This window comes from Garra rufa, chromosome 9 (genome assembly GCF_049309525.1).
Source record: "Garra rufa chromosome 9, GarRuf1.0, whole genome shotgun sequence".
NCBI classification, from domain to species: domain Eukaryota; kingdom Metazoa; phylum Chordata; class Actinopteri; order Cypriniformes; family Cyprinidae; genus Garra; species Garra rufa.
In genome coordinates, this window is record NC_133369.1 from 7842052 (window position 1) to 7855499 (window position 13448).

The 13448-nt window shown below is 35.1% G+C and overlaps 1 pseudogene; it reads left to right on the forward strand.

Moving 5' to 3' along the window:
- LOC141342527 (NACHT, LRR and PYD domains-containing protein 3-like) overlaps positions 1 to 13448 on the forward strand; it is a 96873-nt pseudogene that overhangs the window by 67770 nt on the left and 15655 nt on the right.

The following is a 13448-nucleotide window of genomic DNA, read 5'->3' on the forward strand; positions in this document are numbered from 1 at the left end:
ATCATGCAGCTTTAGTTAACATGTTTATTAGTGCATACAATTAATTAATATAAAAGTTTAATTTCATAAAGTACAAGCTGATATCAAAATGATACCTACATTTATTTTATTTATTTTTTTTTTTTTTGCATTTTGTGTTTTTCAGTTGAATAGAATACTGTTTTTCCTATATATTTCCTTGAGGATTTTTTTTTTTTTAAAGTTTACAAATGTTGTCTCGGGCTGTTCTTTAACCCAGTCTCGTGTCTCATCTCGTGGGATAAGTGTCTCGTCACACCCCTATAAACTACATAATCTATCTGATAAATTGTCATTAATATGGCTGTTTGTTTTGTTCTCTTCACAGACTGTGTTGGTGTAAACTCACTGCTCAGTCCTGTGAGAGTTTGTCTTCAGCTCTACAGTCCTCAAACTGCCCCCTGAGAGATCTGGACCTGACTAACAATGACCTGCAGGATTCTGGAGTGAAGCTTCTTTCTGAAGGACTGAAGAGTCCAAACTGTCAGCTGGAGATACTGAGGTAACTGGTTTTCCATCAAATAATTAACAAAATGCTACCACAATAAATGGCCATTGATGTTTGTCAACAATCTGCTGTCAATGCAATGCCAGAACAAGAGACAACATTCCCATATACAGGGGTGATAGCGTTCCGGCACCACGCCGGATTTCCGGCGTACTGTGGCTGCGGGGAAGAAAAAAAATCAGGTTCGCGGATATTGATCTGTCATTTCTCTGAGATGTGCAGGTCAGAGAGCAGCTTGACGCCCAACGACTCAAACAAGTCACAATCTAGCCGATGAGCCAATCAGAAGTAGGGAAGGGGCGGGCCTTGTGTCTTTGTCAAATAGATTGATACAGGTTAAGGCAATGCTCCATGCGCCAAGGTGTTTTTAGCTCACATACTGTACAATTGTCTCCTACTCGCAACTCAAACCGTAATTCATGGATATGTTTATGAAGCCAGGGGAAGACATTAAGGATTTCGATAAAGGCATATTTACAGGGCTCGCAAAATCGCTAGCCCGACGTCCCGGAGCTATTGGGTTTTCCAGTCGGGCTACCAACATTATTTGACCGGCTGCCCGACGGCTATCCTGAAGTAGAGGGCTCATGGGGTCCTTAAAACTCAATTTAGTTGTATCAAATTTAAGGCCATAAAAAGTGGTAAATATTCTAAATAGTAAAAGAAGAGGATTAATTATTTTAAGAGGTCTTACAGTTGGGGACGGAAAGACGAGAATCGCGATAGAGCTGGATTAAACTTTAAGAGGCAATGATTTCATTGAATAAATATGCTCACTGCACGTTTCAAAGGCAAAACGGGGCACTGTTGTCTTTATATGAATGTATCTGAAGGGAACCGACTGTCCTCAGAAACGTGTCGTTGGCATTTTCATTTCATGACTGATAAAACAGCGTTAATGCTGCTTTGCTTTCAGCCATTCTTAGAGAAGCCGCAATATTTCAGCGCTCCTAAAGCGCCCCCTCGTGACATAGAATTAATTTGCACGTCCAAATTTTTAGCTGTTTTTGGTCAGATTATTGCAAATCTCGACCAATGTTTTTTATGCAAACACAGAGTTGTAAATGTAAAAAGAAGTTAATGTGCTTTCTAAAAATCTAAACAATTAGGACATTGTTTTAAATAAATGTTATGCATTATATACTTGATTTATTCATTTTAATGGGATAAAGGCTGAAATGCCAATCTATAAGCTTTTTTTGTAAAAAAAAAAAAAAACCTTTATCTGACTGAACTGAACCAACAAGTTATGTGTTAAAAGTGCGTCGCATACATAGTACCTCCACCCCACTCACCTCGGGGGGCAAGGGAAAAAAAAGTTCAGGCTCAGGAATTTTTTCCACTATCAGGCCTGCATATAGCATCCGGATGTGGGCCACCTTTGGCAAAAATGTGGCACAATCGACAAAGACTAATCAGGGTATAAACCAAATGTGGTCCACATATGTTTCAGCAAATGTGGCCCAGGTATATTAACATGTTTCTGGGCCCCATATTTCATAAAACAGATGAGGGCTACTTCTGGTTTGGATGTAGCACTGGATAAAAGAAATATACTTTTGAATTTGTAAATAAGGCCTAAACAATTTTAATAGAATTTGTCTACTTTTAGTAGGATACAACACAGTTAACTGATGCAGGCTGATCTGGATATGAGTCTTAAGAAGGCTACATAACTAGCAATTTAGTTTTGAAACATGCTTTTAATGGCATTTTTTAATATTTGTACAGTGTAGCAAAAAATAAATAAATGGGTATAAACACTCATTGTCTACAGTAGTGATCAAAACTAAAGTATCTTAACACGTATGTATTGTAACACTCACCCTCTTCCTCCAGGAGGTGGCCACAACTGCACGTCTAAAAAAGTATTTATCATTGAATCATTCATTCAGATGATTCTAATAGTGAAAAACCTCTATTAATTGAGACACTGACTTTTTTATTAGTTTGCATATAAAGTACTGTGCAAAAGTTTTAGGCCACTAGGATTTTCACCAAAATAAAAAAGGTTTTAAGTCGGTTATTTCTATCTTTTGCTGTAGTGTGTCAGTAGGAAATATCAGCTTGTATTTCCAAACATTCATTTTGCCATTAATTGTACAAATCCAGAGAGATTTTAGTTTGCACAAGGAGTCTGACAACAGCCAGTGCTCCACACAGAGATCTGATCTCATCCTCATCCAGTCTGTCTGGAATCACATGAAGAAACACAACAAACCGAGACAATCCTAGTGGCCTAAAACTTTTACACAGTACTGTATTTTTTTTTTAAACTTAAGCAATGAACATTTAGTCAGAACCACTAGTAAATTACGTTATTTTGTTTAGAATTTGTCTAATTAATTTTTTTCTTCAGAATCATGAGAAAATTTTAATCTCCAATTTAAAAAAAAATAAAATAAATTTCAATTTATCCAGAATCATGCAGCTTTAGTTTACATGTTTATTAGTGCATACAATTAATTAATATAAAAGTTTAATTTCATAAAGTACAAGCTGATATCAAAATGATACCTACATTTTTATTTTTTTATTTTTTTTAATTTTTTTTTTCTGTTGAATAGAATACTGTTTTTCCTATATATTTCATTGAGGATTTAAAAAAAAAAAAGTTTACAAATGTTGTCTCGGGCTGTTTGTGAACCCAGTCTCGTGTCTCGTCTCGTGGGATAAGTGTCTCGTCACACCCCTATAAACTACATAATCTATCTGATAAATTGACATTAATATGGCTGTTTGTTTTGTTCTCTTCACAGACTGTGTGGATGTAAACTCACTGCTCAGTCCTGTGAGAGTTTGTCTTCAGCTCTACAGTCCTCAAACTGCCCCCTGAGAGATCTGGACCTGACTAACAATGACCTGCAGGATTCTGGAGTGAAGCTTCTTTCTGAAGGACTGAAGAGTCCAAACTGTCAGCTGGAGATACTGAGGTAACTGGTTTTCCATCAAATAATTAACAAAATGCTACCACAATAAATGGCCATTGATTTTTGTCAACAATCTGCTGTCAATGCAATGCCAGAACAAGAGACAACATTCCCAGATAGCATCCGGATGTGGGCCACCTTTGGCAAAAATGTGTCACAATCGACAAAGACTAATCAGGGTATAAACCAAATGTGGTCCACATATGTTTCAGCAAATGTGGCTCAGGTGTATTAACATGTTTCTGGGCCCCATATATCATAAAACAGATGAGGGCTACTTCTGGTTTGGATGTAGCACTGGATAATAGAAATATACTTTTTAAACTGTAAATAAGGCCTAAAAACTTAATAGAATTTGTCTACTTTTAGTAGGATACAACACAGTTAACTGATGCAGGCTGATCTGGATGTGAGTCTTAAGAAGGCTACGTAACCAGCAATTTAATTTTGAAACATGCTTTTAATGGCATTTTTTATGTGTACAGTGCAGTAAATAAACAAAAACATAAGTGCAGTATAATAATATCTCTTATAGCTAGAGCCACTGTCCCTCTGTCCTCATCGACTGAGGTGTCCCTCTCTCCAACCCCCATCACCAGCTCACAGCGCTCCTTTACCGCTCCGTTAAAGATCCACTGATTTGAACAAAAATATTGTTCCCCATCAGATCTAATATGACACAAAATTTGCTGTTGTTGGCACACTTTGTAAAAAAAAAAAAACAACAAAAAAAGAAAGAGAGAAGGAAGGCTAAAGGAAGTTCAACATTGCAAACATGAATTCAAGGCTGCAGCAGGTGAATCATCATAAAGCATATTTAACAGTGTTTCACACTTTGATTCTTACAATTAAGGGTATTTTCCATTATAATCACTTGTCTTGATACCAGTAATCTAGTTATCACATCATATTTATAATATTTTATTAAAATCGTATAAATGGCAGGCCCATAAACAGTTAAAAGTTAGAGTTAGGTTTAGTGAGGACAGGATATACTGTTTAATTTAAACATTATTTATTCTATGGCAGGTCCTAATAAAACATGGAAACCCAATGTGTGTATGTGTGCTTAATTTATTTGTTAACATTTTAAGGAACACTGAATATAAATGCAATTAATGTCCAATAAAGCCTGGTTAAGGGCGCTTCATTTCTGACATTTTCAGGTTTTTTGTGACCTAATCTGATCTGTGGTTGATAAATTATCAACAAAATATTTCCTAACTTTTACATATGAGTTAAACACATTAATTACGGTGAACTTACTATTTGCATACAGCCTATTATTGTATTAACTGCAGTTTATAAACCGTTAATAGGGATGTAACGGTATCAAAACTTCACAGTACGGTAATACCTCGGTATGTATGGCATGGTACAGTAAATATTGAATCATTATCAGGAAAAAGACTCGAAAAAAGTGCCAGAAGTGTTTATTAAACAGTTTACATGAACTCTGAGCATATCAATGGCATACAAATTAGCCATCTATCTGTAAACTTTGAAACGGAAACTTAAATATTTCAATTTTAGTAACAAAAAAATATTAAAGCATGTAAAAAACAGTCAAATCAGTTTAGCTGAATGAGTTGTCTGCTTGAAATAAGACTTTTTTTCTTACCCCATTGGCAGATTATTTAGCTTGTTTTAAACAAAAACTCACTTAATTTTGACTTGTTTTTACTAAAAACAAGAAAATAATTTTTACTTGTCTAGAAAATAATTCTTGACTTAAGGATTTTTAGATATTTTGCCTGGAAACAAGACAAAATTCTAAGTAAGAAAAGCATTTTTTTGCAGTGCAGTAGGCTCTCATGCTTTTCTTTCTTTCATTAAATCTTTATTAAAAACACTCCTTTAAAGAACTTTTCTACCTGGACAAGTGCATCTATTATGTTGCCTAGTTTAGCCTCTTTAAAACAGCACCTTTCCTTATTTTAAACCTAGCCAAAAAGCCACGTGTTGACTGTGAAATTTATATGCATTTATGGTACATTCCGTGTCAATCCATGTTCATTTTTACAGTGAACAACCTACTGTAACATTAATTCAGCGCATGCAGCGCAGCAAAAAATCGTGCCGAAACGATCGCTGCACTGCTGCAAAGGCAGCGCTTCTAGGACGTACTGCCGGACAGCAACCGCGTGCAGTGTGTATCTGTTAACATGGGGGCTGAAAAGAATACGTAACGCATACACACTGCAGACGGAGCAGGTTCGACCTTTTCAATCTCTTTTCCTTGCTGCTACAGTCTGTAGCGACAACAGACCGCAAAGGATGATGGCCACGCCTGGGCTGATGGGAAATGTAGTTCTGCTACCTCCCGTTCGCTCCATTCGCCTGAGCAAACTATTCTCAGAAGACCTATTGTTTTATCGAGTCATGCGACCACGGTAGTATCGAAAACAATGTGTTATTGCGATATGACGGTGTTTACAATACCGTTACATCCCTAACCGTTAATGAACTATAATAGTCTTGAAACTATTTGAAAGTGGTTTGTTCTTATATTCTTATTATAAAGTGTTATTCAGCACAAACATGAACTCCAGATTATAAACTATTAGGGACATAATGAGATCTCATGAGATATGACTGGTATCGTGAAAACGTGATGATATCCTGGTAAAACACAGGGTTCGTGCGGGTGCTTGAATTCCTTGAAAATGCTTGCATTTTAATGTAGTGTTTTCAAGGTTTGAAAAATGCTTGGATTTTGGATGAAGTGCTTGAAAGTGCTTGAATATGCAGTTGCATCGGTTTCATATTAATTCGCTTTCATACTAAATAGTACTTTTTTTGTCATGCTTATAATATGTAAAAGAAAGAAAAGAAAAACAGGTCCGCTGGAGTCAGTGTGCACGTGAGGCTGTAGTGTGATCCGCCGGTCTTTCTTGCTGCGCTTCCTCTGATGAAACAGAGCGGTAGATAAAACATGCCAGTTATCAGGAGGTTGCTGCATCAGTCCTCGATGGCTTGAAAACGACAAATAAGAATTATGTTTAAAACCAGAATTTGGGGATCGCAAAATTGCCAGCCCGATGTCCCGGGGCTATTGTGTTTTCCAGTCGGGCTACTAAAATGTTTCACCGGACTATCTTAAAGTAGAGGGCTCGTGCGGGTCATTACAAACTCATCAATTTAGCCGTATCAAAGTTAAGGCCATACAAAGTTTTAAATGTATTACATAGAAAAGGCTTAATTATAAGTTTAAGAGCTAGGGACGGATATACGAGAATCGCGATAGGGCTGGATAAAACTTCAAAAGGCAATGATGTCATATTGAATAAACACACACTGCAGGTTTCAAAGTCAAAACGCGGCACGGATGTCTTTATATGAATGTATCTGAAGGGAACCGACTGTCCTCAGAAACGTGTCTTTGGCATTTACATTTCATGTCTGATAAAACTGTGTTAATGCTGATTTGTGTACAGCCGTTATTAGGAAACCGTAATATTTCAGCGCTCCTAAAGCGCCCCCTCGTGACAGGGAATGAATTTGCGAATATTCAGCTGTTTAGCAAGATTATTACAAATATTGGCCCGTGTTTTTATGCAGCAAACACATTAGAGTTGTAAATGTAAAAGTTATGTGCTTTCTAAAAAAATAAACAATTAAGACACTAATATTTATGTTTTAAATAAATTATACTTTATATATATATTCATTTTAAAGGAATAAAGGCTGAAATGCCATTGTATAAGATGTTTTGTTTTTGTGAAAATCTGAATTATAAATCATGTCATTTTATGTCTAAATGTTACTGTACATTGTTCAACCCCACTACGGTGTTCATTTTACTTGTGCAGCTCTTAAAAAGGGTCATAAATTGCCTTAAATTGATATTTAAAAATTCTGCAGATACACTGTAAATAGTGAACAAAATACCTTGATATTTGTGAATAGGAAATCAGGTAGGAGTCTAAATGTCAATCAAAAATATTTTCAATGTTTAAAAAATAGTCTTTTTTCATTTGGGCCAGTTAAATTGTATTATTAATTTTATAGTGTCTTTTTGACTACCTTTTAGTATTTTTAGGCTGGAATGTGAAATGTATTTGTGAAAATTCTTCAAGTTTTAGAAAGTTTTCAAGTTTTAGAATTTTAGTTTATCATATTTTTTACAGTCATTTTATAGCAGTCATTAATGTGTTACCATAGACATTGCCCTACTCCACTCATACAGTATTACTTTTATTTGTGCAGGTCTTAAAAAAGCCTTTAAATTGTATTTTTAAAACACTACAGATACTCAGTAAATGATATTAATTATATATTTTAAATTATATAATTTGTATACTGAATGTTGACTATTTATATGGGGCAATGTTAAATCCAATCTAGACAGTTGTTTTTTAATAGCACAATAACATCTGATTTAAAATTTAGAACTCATGTCTGTGAATGTGTAATTTCAAATCAAATCAAATCAAAATTTATTTGTTGAGCACCTTAAAAAAACACAGCGTGTACCAAAGTGCTGTACAACACTATAAACACAATAAAAACACAGATATAGATAATAATAATATAGAAACACAGATTCTTTAATAATTTGCCACAGTGCTGGAATATCTTGAAAAGTGCTTGAATTTTACTTTAGAAAAGGTGTAAGAACCCTGAAAACATTTAGCAGAGTTTAATTAGAGCTGCACAATTAATCATTAAAAGATTGCAATCTCTATTTAAACACCCAAGCAATCTTATTCCTGAATGACAACGATTCAGCTGTGTCTATTACGACTGTTTCAGACGCTCCACTGACGCTTACCATGAGAAACAGGTAGGGATGCAGCGATCCGAATCGGCCGATCATGTATTATAACACTTACCCTCTTCCTCCAGGAGGTGGCCACAACTGCACATTTAAAAAAGTATTCATCATTGAATCATTCGTTCAGATGATTCTAATAGTGAAACAGCATCTAGATGTGGACCACCTTTGGCAGAAATGTGGCACAATCGACAAAGACTAATCAGGGTGTAAACCAAATGTGGTCCACATATGTTTCAGCAAATGTGGCCCAGGTATATTAACATGTTTCTGGGATAGTTTTGGCAAAGATATGACACAGTGAGCTTTGGCTAATCAGTATGTCAGCCTAACTTGTCCCACATTTGACATGGCAAATATGCTCCATATATCATAAAACAGATGAGGGCTATTTCTTGTTGGATGTAGCACTGAATAATTGAAATATACATTTGAAATTGTAAATATGGCCTAAAAATTTTATAGAATTTGGCTACTTTTAGTAGGATACAACACAGTTAACTGATGCAGGCTGATCTGGATATTAGTCTTAAGAAGGCTACATAACTAGCAATTTAGTTTTGAAACATGCTTTTAATAGCATTTTTATATGTGTACAGTGCAGCCAAAAAAAAAAAAAAAAAAACACACAAAAAACATAAGTGCAGTATAATAATATCTCTTACAGCTAGAGCCACTGTCCCTCTGTCCTCATCGACTGAGGTGTCCCTCTCTCCAACCCCCATCACCAGCTCACAGCGCTCCTTTACCGCTCCGTTAAAGAACCACTGATTTGAACAAAAATATTGTTCCCCATCAGATCTACTATAACACAAAATTTGCTGTTGTTGGCACTACAATTAAGGGTATTTTCCATTATAATCACTTGTCTTGATACTAATAACCTATAACACATCATATTTATAATATTTTAGTAAAATCGTATAAATAGTAGGCCTATAAAAAGTTAAAGTAATATAAAAGTTCTAATTTAGTTGTTACTTAGTATGTTATATAGCTGTATGCTGTAAAATATTAAATGTCTAACATTATAGGGGAGATTGGAGTAAGACTAGCCATTTTATTTTTACTTTTTTTTTTTTTACTTGTGGTCATCAAGATAAGTGAAAATGACGCAGAAGTACAATAAAAGTATCCATCTTATCCTAATTAAAGTAATCTTATAATTTTATATGATTTATATGAAGTCGAGTCAGTGGGTAAAATGACCATCTGACTAAATCTGATTCAAACCCATGAGAAATAAATAATATAAAAACAAATTAAAACATTTAAAACAGACATCTGGGAAAGTTATAATCTTAAAATGTTCAAGTGTGGATTTCAGTGTTGTATTTACAAGCGTGACTATGTATATAATGATCAGTGGTTTGAGGGAATATTTGTTTCTTCCTGATCTTTTTTGTGACCAGTTGTTTTTATTGAATAATCAGTTCAATATAAAAAGAATCAAACAAACACTAATGTGATGTGGACTGTTGTTATATGTGTCTGTAGGTTGTCTGGCTGTATGGTGACAGAAGAAGGCTGCGGTTATGTGTCTTCAGCTCTGAGTTCAAACCCCTCACACCTGAGAGAGCTGGATCTGAGCTACAATCATCCAGGAGATTCAGGAGTGAAGCTGCTTTCTGAGAAACTGAAGGATCCAAACTATTCACTGGACAAACTCAAGTATGTCAACCTGGAGGAGTTTTATTGTTTAAACTTTTCAGTGTCTCTGTATATCTAAACAAGTCTAGGAGTTTCTAGAGAATGCAACAATATAAATGATTTAAAGAGCACTGGTCTGTGGAGTAAAATTAATTTAACTGCTCAGACAAAACAAATTAACAACAAAACAGTACTTTAATCCCTAGCTGGCCACAAAACAGCAGACAGTGAAATACAACAAACATGGCAGCCATCTTCCTACAGCTTTCATAAAAGAAAAAACAAACATATTCAAAATTATTTATGTTGCAAACATTAACAACTTGTAATATTCAAAGTTAGGTTTTTTTGTTCCTTAATTTACAAGTTACAGATTACAGAGCAATGCAAAAATTTAAATAAGAATACACAATGGTTTCAACAAATAAGTTGAGCAGCACCCGGACAGCAATGTTTCTTAGGCCTTGTTTATGCTGCAGGTCTTGATGACGGATTCAGATTTGTTGTTTTTATAATTTTTTGGCTGTTCGTTTACTCATTCTTTCAATTGTGAACCATATCCAATTCATGCGTTTATACTTGCCATAACATCTTAAACATTGCGCATGCATTGTTGTCGTTTACCTCCTTGACACATGCTTCCTCCTGAGAATAATATGTGAACAGTGTTGATCAAACCAGTCACAATTAACAATTTTTGATGCATATGATGCATGATTTGTTGGACTACGCTACACCCGTTTGAAAATAGAGTCAGCAAAGTTGATTATGAGAATTAAAGTTTTCCTACAGTTATCTTATTAATTATTATTATATCAATAATCAGTTCCTGTGGCGGAATAATCTATATATATGTATAGATAGATATCACATTTGATGCAGCTGTTGAGTTTGTGGTCTGCTTTGAGACTCAATCTCGCCGTTTCTTCAAGCTCTTGTGAAGAACAGGAATAGATTTGACTGCTGCAGAATCCTTGTGTTAGACCAGTTCAGTCCCTGAGGAACAACAACAATAACATGATAATAATAATTAATTGAAATTAAGTAATTAATTTTTGCTATCATGATTCTGACATGTGTTAAAGGTTACATGAACATAAGACTTTTTCCATGTTTAAGAGCTATAATCGTATCTGTGATGCATCTACTAACCAAGAAAACATGAAAAAGGACAACTTTGTTTTGGTAAACCTTTCTCTGCAAGCTTGTAAAACTGACAGGAGCGGCTCTGGTGGAGACTGGATATAAAAACGTTCAGATGACACACTGATCATTTCTAGACACACATTTGTCCGGAAGAATGGCTCTCTCGCACGTTTTTTACCATTTATTCTAATGTTATCAAACTCGGTGTTTTAGCGTGACTAATTAATTGAATGCATGCTTAATTTATTCAAAAGTGTTCTTAAAATAAATTCTGTATTGTGTATTTAAAAATTTCTGGTTATCAAATAATAGCATAAAACATTAATTAAATTTATCTTTTAATTATTGAAAATCAAGCAAACTTTATTTTCTGGCAAACAAATGGGATTTACTATTAAAATTAAAACCTGGAAGAAATGTGTGAATATACAGTGCAGTGAAAAAGTGTTGACTTCCTTCCTGATTTTTTTACACTTTAATGTTTCAGATCATCAAAAAAGTTTTAATATTAATCAAAGATAGCACAAGTAAACACAACATGGTTTTATGAAGGGAAAACAAAATCCAAACCCACATGGCCCTGTGTGACAAAGTGTTTCCTGAGCAGTAAATCAGCATATTAGAATGATTTCTGAAGATCATGTAACACATGCCTGGAGTAATGATGCTGAATATTTAGTTTGATCACAGAAATTACATTTTAAAATATATTCAAATAGAAACAGTTAAAATATTTCACAATATTACTGTGTTTGCTGTATGTTGGACTCTTTCAATTAAAGGTTTGCTCATTCTCATTTATACCTGTTCACATTCACCCTGACTATCACTGTATTAATTGTCAAGTTATTAACTGTATAGTTTCAAAGCAACACCCTAGCAACCACACAGCAAATACCCTAGCAACCATATTTCAGCAGCCTAGCAACTGCATAGCAACACTCTAGAAACCACCCAGAACACCTTAACTACTATATAGTAACACCCTAGCAACCACACTGAGTGCCTTAGCAACAGCATAGCAATGTTATCAGCATCAACGGAACCACCCAAGTACTAGGGATGCACCGAAATGAAAATTCTTGTCCGAAACCGAAAACCGAAAGAATCATGTCAATTATTAGTACCATTGCATTTATGGCTATGACTGTGTACTATTTTAAATAAAATCAAGGCATTGCAATTGTATAAATTAATATTAAAGTTTCAAAGAATAAATCAGTTATATTAATTTAAACAATTATTATCAATCAAGTAATATATTACTTAAATAACATATACATATATTTTACTGCCTTTGTTTACATTTTTTTATAACACATTATCCATCAGTTCACATTTCCAACTCTATGTGTTTCTCTTCCAGCAGGAGGCGCTGTCAGAATGGTACACAAAGCAGCGCAGCAAATGACTTTGAAACGTGCATCGCTCATATTTATTCAATGGATAGCCTTTTGAAGTTTCATCAAATTAAGAGCTTTATTTCAGTCTTTCAAAAAACAACCCTTAAACAATAGTAGGGGACTAAATTAATATCAGCATATGAAGTATAATCGTCTCTCATTGTCTCTGAGAGAATGCATGTCAGATGCTGAAAGCACTGTCAGTTTTTACTTTCACTTTAACATATTGCGCAGTTTTCACGTTGCTTGTGTGATATCCATTGGCTCACCTCCACGGTTTAAAACATAAATATTTATAAAAATACAGTATATAGAAAAGGCATATCTTTAAAATGTTGTGACGTAACACCAACCTAAAGCCATTGTTTCTCACTCATTGAAAGCTACATCTGTCTGGATCTCTGCTCTCATCACTGGCTGCACACACGACTGCAGACACACCCCTCTTGAAATTTCAGCATTACAAGTTTTGCAAATCGCTATCTGTGGGTCTTTCCCAGATCTACTGAAATACGTCCACACCTGCAGAAGTGTTCCTTCAGACAAACACATGCAGGCTGCGGTTTCTGTTTGCGTCAACATACTGTTTCGGCTGTGTTGCTTCAGTTATAAAAGTATTTTGGCCGAAAATTTTTGATATTCAGTGCATCCCTACCAAGTACCCTGACAACTACATAGTGACAGCCCAGCAACCACCCAGAGTACCCTAGCAACTGCATAGCAATGCCTTAGAAACCACTCAGAACACATAGCAACTGCATAGCAACCACCCAATAACTGCATAGCAACAGTTTAATAAATGACTCTCTTTGTGTGTTTTCTAGTGTGGATCATGGAGGAGAATCCAGGATTATAGCCGGACCGAAGAAATGTATGTCCACACACACACACACACACACACACACAGACAGACACACACACACATACAACATTATGCTGCATTACCAAGAGCAAGATGAATAAAGATCTTAATACACAAACACACATTTCACAACCAGTGCTGGAAGTGACACATT